The sequence below is a fragment of the Fukomys damarensis genome, unplaced genomic scaffold (genome assembly GCF_012274545.1).
Source record: "Fukomys damarensis isolate Sample0158 unplaced genomic scaffold, DMR_v1.0_HiC HiC_scaffold_24, whole genome shotgun sequence".
In the NCBI taxonomy this organism is placed as follows: domain Eukaryota; kingdom Metazoa; phylum Chordata; class Mammalia; order Rodentia; family Bathyergidae; genus Fukomys; species Fukomys damarensis.
In genome coordinates, this window is record NW_022900936.1 from 53,069,994 (window position 1) to 53,078,646 (window position 8,653).

The 8,653-nt window shown below is 35.9% G+C and overlaps 1 pseudogene; it reads left to right on the plus strand.

The window, feature by feature from the left end:
- On the plus strand, positions 1-2,254 carry LOC104866271 (annotated as a pseudogene).
- The last annotated feature ends 6,399 nt before the right edge of the window (positions 2,255-8,653 follow it).

The window sequence follows — 8,653 nt, forward strand, 5'->3', positions numbered from 1 at the left end:
GCTTGCACAATTTCTTCTGACAAAGTCAATATAAAAGACATCATCCTCATTGCTCTTAATACAGATCTGAGAACAACTGGCAAGAAATTCCTTCCCAATGACATCAGCAGTGGTGGAAAGGTAGAAAAGCTTGAAGGTCCATGTGTTTTGCAAATTCAAAAAATTCAAAATGTTGTTGAGCCAAAGCATAACATAGAATCTCAGGCTGCACCAAGCATGCTGTGCTCGTAGATGACGGATGGTCATATAAATTGCACAGCAGTAGAATTTAGTTATATATCAAAAATAGGCCTGCAGACACCACCTGGAATTAAAGTCAAGCTGTCAGGCACTGTTGACACAAAAAATGGATTTCTGCTCTTGAATAACTTTAACATCACAGTTCTTGGTGGTGAAGTGGGACACCTTACTGAGAAATGGGACTTAGGGAAGCTTATCACAACACAGTAGGAGCAACATTGGAACTAAGGGTGGACCACCTCCTTTTGTGCCTTTCAGACAGAAGTATGCATCTCATATTCAAGCAGAAAGCAGAGAACTTGATCGAAAAAGACGTTACAAGTTACAATGCCTATCAAACTTACAAACGATAATAATGAATTTGAAAAGCAAAGGACTGCTGCAGCTATTGCAGAAGGTGCATGCAAACAGCAAAGAAACCAAGACCTTTGGGGGGAAACTGGGTGGTGCCAGAAGTAATCTTAACACAAAAGCTATTGGTAACTGAAGTAGGTAAGTTTTACAGAAAGGAAAGCCAACCAGATCAGAAGGGGAACATGAAGGTGTCTATAGAGAACTGGTTGATAGGGAAGCATTGAAGCACATAGGACACATCAAGTCAAGCTCTTATGAATAATGGCAACAACTTAGAAGCAGCATTGAATGTACTGCTTAACAGCAACAAACAGAAACCTGTTACAGGTCCGTCTCCAAAAGGTACAGAAAAAGTCAGGGGTTTAGTAAGATCAGATGAAGAGGCCCTAGGAAATGCAAGGCCTTCAGCACTAAGCACAGTATTTGATTTCTTGGAGTCTAAAATGGGAAATTTAAGTGTGGAAGAACCTAAATCACAGTCAGAGCAGCTTCATCAGGGAAAGCACAGAATGTCAAATAATGAACAAAATGGAGTAAAAGATAATAATCAACCAAGACATCTTCTTCGTAATTATACCAGGCAGCCAAGAAATGAAAAACCTCCTCGTTTTCAAAGAGACATCTAAAATTCAAAGTCAATTTTGGATGGCAGTGGATCGCCTAGAAATAGTTTCTGAAAGACTGGGTATTTCTTCAGAATCTGAAGTATGGGCTGAGCAAAGAATCAAACGAGACAGACAGTATTCTAGATATGATGAACTAAAGATAATTCATATCCTCTAAGTTCTCAGCACAATGATGGTGCTTTTAACAAGAGATAATGCTATGCAAAGCAATCAGGAAAAGGTCCATCCTATGCAGAGGCAAAAGAAAATACACTTCCTCAACAATTCATAGATTATAATAATAAAAAACATGGAAAGAGAGAAAACCAAACAGGTAATCCTGATTATTTTTATGACAGGAAATCACGAACAACAAATAAAGAAGCTTTCAGTGGGGTAAAAATTGAAAATCATTTTCAAGTGAATACTGATTACCAGAATCCTGTTCAAAGTAATAGTTTCATTGGCATTCCAAATGGAGACAGAAATACCACTGAAAGGAAGAGTAGGACCAAAGCCAGCAGGAGCTGTCACAGCTATACCCTATGAAGATAAAATATTTTATAATAGTGGGTCCAAAAGAAGATCAGAGCCAGTTAAGCCAGAAGAAGTGCTAGAATCATCTATTCCTATGGAGTATGTAAAAATGTAGAAACCTGGAGGTGAATGTTTTACATTTCACTGGGGAAACAAATTTTACCGAGAAATTGAAGCTCTCCATTCTTCTGGTATGACTGTTAAAATTTATTGATTATGGGAACTATGAAGAGGTGCTAGAGGCTGAGGCAGGAGGATCACTGTGAGTTCGAGACCAGCCTGGGCTCCATAGTGAGATCCAGGTCAGTCTCAACTACATAGTGAGACCCTGTCTGAAAAAACAAAAAAACAAACAAAAAAGAGGTGCTATTAAGCATTATCAAGCCTATTCAGACAGAAGAATGTGAAGAAGAAAGCATCTATGACCAGACTCTTAGTTATGGAGAGGTGATGGCCAGCCAAGACAATCTGCTTGGCCAACCCAGCAGTTTTACCAACGTCCACGGGCTCAAAACTAACGTGAAAAGTCTTTGTGAAGAAAGGAGCTGTTGGGACCTCCTAGTCAAAACTTCTTGACAGATCTACTTTCCCTTTAGAGTAAAGTACAGCCATGATGGATATCATTATTTGAAGAAAAAAAAAAAGCAAATTTTTAGGGAGAAAAATTCAAGTATGGGAAAAAGTGAGTTAAACCTTTTACAAGTGAAAGGAAGATTTTTTTTTCTTCTGCCATCAATAAAACTATTGTGCTACATTAAAAAACAAAACAACAAAAAAACTTCTGCAAAGCCAAAGAAAAGGTTGAGTGAAGAAAGAGTCTATAGCAGGAGAATGTAACTGTAATCTAAACATGTGACAAGGAGTAAATACCAAGAATACATAAGGAATTCCAAAAACTCAATTGCAAAAAAAAAAAAAAAACAATTAAAAAAGCAATATACATAAATAGTTCTCAGAAAACGATAAATGGCTAGCTGATATATGAAAAAATGTTCAACATCACTAATCAAATGAGTCAAAAATGACGAGATACCAGCACAAAAAAATAGCTACTATAAAAAAGATGAAAGAGGGGCTGAGTTTTTTTGAGTTCTTCATATATTCTAGATAAGAGCCCTTTGTCTGAGGAGCATCTGATAAAAAATTTTTCCCACATTGTATCTTGTCTTTTAGTTCTGTTGATGGTTTCTTTTGCAGAGCAGAAGCTTTTTAATGAGATCATGATTGCTGATTCTTTCTGCTAGTTCCCATGCTACTGAGGATTTGTTCATAGTCTTTTTCTATGCCAGTGTCTTCAAGAGTTCTGCCTAACTTATCTTCCAGCAAGTGCAGTGTTTCTTTTGTAACCTTTAGATCTTTAATCCACTTGGATTTTAATTTAGTGCGTGGTGAAATATAAGGGTCTAGTTTTAATCTTTAGCAGGTTGAAATCCGGTTTTTCCAACACCATTTATTAGAGACTATCTTGCCTCCAGTGAGGATGGTTGGCTCCTTTGTCAAAGATGAGGTAGCTGAGTACATCTGGATGTTTTTGTATTTATCTTCCAGCAAGTGCAGTGTTTCTTTTGTAACCTTTAGATCTTTAATCCACTTGGATTTTAATTTAGTGCGTGGTGAAATATAAGGGTCTAGTTTTAATCTTTAGCAGGTTGAAATCCGGTTTTTCCAACACCATTTATTAGAGACTATCTTGCCTCCAGTGAGGATGGTTGGCTCCTTTGTCAAAGATGAGGTAGCTGAGTACATCTGGAGTTGTTTTTGTATCTTCCAGTCTGTTTCACTGATCCTCAGGTCTGCACCATGCTGTTTTTATCACAGTGGCTTTGTAGTATAGTTTCAAATTGGGGATTGTTATACCCACTGCCACGTCTCTGTTGCTTAGGATGGCTTTTGCTATTCTACGTCTCTTCTGGTTACAAATGAATTTTTGGATTCTTTTTTCTAGTTCTATGAAATATAGTGTTAGAATTACAATTGGCATTGCAATGAATCTGTATAGTAGTTTTGGTAATATGGCCATCTTACGGGCATCTGAAATGAACAGACATTTCTCAGACAAAGAAGTCAAAGAAGCAAGTAAATATATGAAAAAATGTTCCACATCATTGGTGATTTGAGAGATGCAGATGAATACAACACTGAGATTCTACCTCACCCCACAAAGAATGGCTGCTATCAAGAAATCACACAATAACAAATGTTGGCAGGGTTGTGGGGAGAAAGGAACCCTTCTCCATTGTTGGTGGGAGTGCAGACTTGTGCAACCACTGTGGAAATCAATATAGAGATACCTCAAAGGGCTGGGACTAGAGGTTCCATATGACCCAGCCATCCCTCAGCTGGGTATATTTCCCAAAGAACTAAAAGAATCATATCACAGTGATATTTGCACACCTATGTTTATAGCAGCAGTTTGTAATAGCTAAAACTTGGAAATAGCCCATTTGCTCATCAGTTGGAAACTGGAGATGTGGTTTTTCTATAAAGTGGAATACTACTCAGCCAGAAAGAATGAAAAATTAGAGTCATTGAGAGGAAAATGGATACATATTTAGGATATACTCCTAAGTGAAATAAATGAGTCACACATGTGTAGTAAGTCACACAAGTAGTTTCTCTGGTGTGAAAAACTATAATAGTACATAAGATCTTAATGAGATAATTGAAAATGTGAAATAGGAAGAAAGGGGCTAAAGGTGTAGAGAAAGTGGGAAGGGTAGGGGAAAGGGAATAATGGAAAAGAAAAAAAATGAGAAAATGAAAAAATGGAAATAAACTGTTTATAAATGGGGAGGGGAGGATGGGCTGAAGGGAAGGCAGGGAAAAGGGGAAAAAATGAGAACCAAGACCTGTCATGTAAAGGTACAAGATCCCAATAATGAATGCAACTGTACTGTATACCTGAAATGTACCAATACACTAAAAAAGAAAAAAAAAAGATGAAAGATAACAAGGGCGGATGAAGATGTGGAGAAAAGGGAACTCTTGCGTTGTTGGTGGACATATAAAGTCATACAGGTACTATGGAAAACAAGAGAGTCCTTGAAAACTTAGAAGAGCTATAGTCTGATTTGGCAATCCCATTGAGTTATATAACCAAAAGAAATGTGTAACCAAAAACATCTGTCCTCCCATGTTTATTACAGCACAATAACCAAGAAACAAAAACATCCTAAGTGTCCTTAAGCGACTGCTGATTGATGGATTATACAATATTACTAGCCTGCACTTACTATACAGTCCTTTTATTATTTTTTCTTTTTATTGAGTTTATTGGTACATATTAGTATACAGTACATTGATTATTGGGATTTTGCACTTTTACATGCGAGGTCTTGGTTCTCATTTCTTCCCCTTGTCCCTGCCCTCCCTTCATCCCCTCCTCCTACCCTCCCCATTTACAAACACTTTATTTCCATTTTTCATTTTCTCATATTTTCTTTTCCCTATTCCCTTTCCCCTACCCTTCCGACTTTCCCTACACCTTTAGCCCTTTTCTATTTCACGTTGTCAATTATCTCATTAGGATGTTGTGTACTACTGTAGTTTTTCACACCAGAGAAACTATTTGGTATTTGCATATGTGTGACTTATATATTTAACTTAACAGTATATCCTCAAAATGTATCAATTTTCCTATGAATGAATCTGATTTGTCATTCTTTATGGCTGAGTAGTATTCCATTTTATAGAAAAACCACATCTTCTTTATCCAGTTTCCAACTAATGGGCAAATGTGATTTTATTATTTTAAAGAGTACTATTAAATTTTTTGCTGTAGAAGAGAAAGCTGTATTTTGCCAGCAGAAGCTTCATTACATCTTTTGTCTCCTGATTACATCAAGAGGCCATGTTAAGCAACTGAAGTATATCTAATACATTTTATGTTCACACAACAAAATCTCCTAACAAAGCACTTCTCAATGTATTACATTTGTTAAGCAATGCTTGACTATACATTAAGGTTTACTGTTAGTTTATGGATTTTTGACAAGTGGATGTTATATACCCAACGTTTACAGTATTTCATGTAAGTTTCACTGTCCTAAAAATCCTTTGCTCAACCTATTCACAATTTGTTTCAACTGATGCTAATTTTTTTTCCAGAATGTCATATTATTTGGACCAGAGTATCACTTTTTTACTTAGTAATACCTATTTGTTTTCTTCCATGATTTTCCAAGACTCCATACTGTATTTTAGTATTGACAAAAATCCCACCAAATGGATATAACTGTCTGTTCAATCACACTTATTTCTCTTGTATATTGTTGGATTCAGTTTACTAATGTTTTGTTGAGAACTTTTGCATGTTCTGAGAGGTACTGGTCTATGACATTTGTTTCTTGTAATGGCTTTATAGTGACAGAAAGCAAAATGTCTATTTTTTGTAAGAAACTGTACAGAATTTGTAACATCTCATGTTTTTAGAAGAATTTACCAGTGAAACTGACCCCACTTTATTTTCATTCAAAAAATATTTTAACTAATAAATAAAGGTAAAAATTGTGTATCCAAATGGGCCAATAACATTCCAATACACTGTATGTTTAAATCTATTTAAACCTCTCAAATGTTTTATCATTTTTTCAGGGTGAAAGCTTTGTCCTGTCTAAAATGCACAACATACTATCTATAATCACCTTACTGTACAAAAGTACATTAAATCTTCTTGCTCTTATATAACTGTAAACTTTGTACTCATTAACCTCTCTATCCTTCCAACTCCCATTTTGGAAGGTTATTGGTTCAATTCATTTGACCTGGGCTTGTTTTCTCTGAGGTAGTTTAGGAAATTGGTCAATTATCAAGTCTTTAGGCATGGAGTTGCTTAGTATATTCCTTTATCCTTTTAGTAGTCACAAGATTAGTAATAATCACTTTCATTTAAGGAACCTGTGCTCCTTGACTATAATCTTTCAAGTGATTCTCACCATTTTATTATTATTTTTTTAATCCTCTTATTCTTCAAGGCTAGAAGGGACCGGAATTGGATTTGCTCCCTCATATGCTGTAAAGCTGTGATTTTTTTTTTCCTTGTTGTGTTAGACATTTGTTATGAAGAATGTTTTAGCCTAATTTCAAAAGGGTTGCTTTTACTTCAACCCAGGCCAAATAGGGTTTACTCTGATGGTCTCTGTGAGCACTCAGTCAAAAAGTGTGAAGGTGGTGAGACAAATATTTTTACTGCTGATTTATTACCAGCCTCCAACAACACTTTGATTCAACATTCTGTTCTAAAGCTTCCTAGGTCCTTTTTGCTTTGATGCCAAAGTACTGTATATTGTCATGGGATGTGCCAACACTGGCAAATGTCTTTAAGTTCTTGGTGATGATTCTAGATTTCTCCTTCTTATCAACATTCAATATGGACATTATTCATTCTATTAACTGGGCACTCAATTTGAGTTCAGGAGAATGTCTCCATTCTTGGGCGACAAGGACTTCCTAGGGGAAATACTGTAGGTATCACTGGACTTTTCTACCTCTATGGATCGACAAAAATGCCAATGGTTTGGGGTCACCCTCTTACAGAGTTACCTTAACTCTTCATGCTGAATCCCCTGCTAGTACTTCAATGTAATACCTCATTATGGAGCATTTTACTATGAACCGCATGGGTTCAGAAGCAGGACACTAAGAGAAGTAGCATTTATCTTGCTGTGATTCTTGCAGACCAACTGGTTGAATTACTTGGTCACCACTACTGCAGGCTGCTGTGGAAAAGAGGCACCAAGACCATGAACCTGGCTAGTTGCCATGGTTGTTTATGTTCACTGAAAAATGGCTGACTGGAAAGGCCTTCCAGGAGTTTTAAACTTTCTAGTTAATTTACAAAGTTTCTAGTGATTTTTCCCATGAGACTAAGTGTTCCAATCAGTGCTTCTTCAAGTTGATTTACTCCATACTCAACTGTCTCTACCAGTTTTTATAATGCTGGTTTTTTGTTGTTGGTTTTGGTACCAGGGATTAAACTCAGGACCTTGTGCTTGCAAGGCAGGCAGCAGAACCACTGCGCTAAATCCCCAGCCCTAGAATGCTGGTTTATCTTGCGACCTTATCTGATAAATCTAAGAAAATCCACTGATGTTTAAGTTTTCCTCTTATACGAACAAGACACAAGTCCTTCATATCAGGTGGGTATCCTTTAATTTCTGATTTTCTTTATCATAAATTTATCCTTTACTTCTTTCTTCCCATATCCACAAATAGAAAATCTCACTCAGTTTGTAAAGTGAAGGTGATAGACTGCCTACAGAATGGGACACATCTTGAAGGACAAAGAGAACAGCATTTGACTAATACTGTATGTAATTATCCAAAGCAAATCTTAGTAATAAAGCCTCAGGAAATATTAGCAGAATGAACAAAGTTGAACATCCACCTGAACAACCTAGCAAAGAGAAATTAACCTATAATATCAATAATCCACATCTCTTAGTTCAAGAATAGAAGCAATTCAAGTAGTGATTTTAATTAGTCTAATAAATCTAAAGGGTATTTTCATGAAATGTTATTCAGACTAAATGGTTCAGAGCAATCTTATTTTTCTGTGAAAGAAATTTTACACTGACAGCTTCAAGTATGTATTACCAAGTTATCTCCTGTTAATCCTATACAATTTCTAATATGCTTTACTAGTATTCAAATTTTCTTTTATATTAAAACCAGACTGACATTTTTCATTATCTCTGTAAACACAAAACATGTAAGTCTACTTTGTGATATATGGCAATAAACATTTTTGGACTTTTAAGAGGTTAAAATGACATTTCCAAATTCAGAATAGCAATAGGAAAACTCTTATTACGTTGAAAACAAGTGAGACTATTACAAATATGTGGCTTAAGTACTCAAGTTATTTTTTTGTTTGTTTTTTTTTTTAAACTAGTGTGTTGTTAGTGTCCATAGAAATG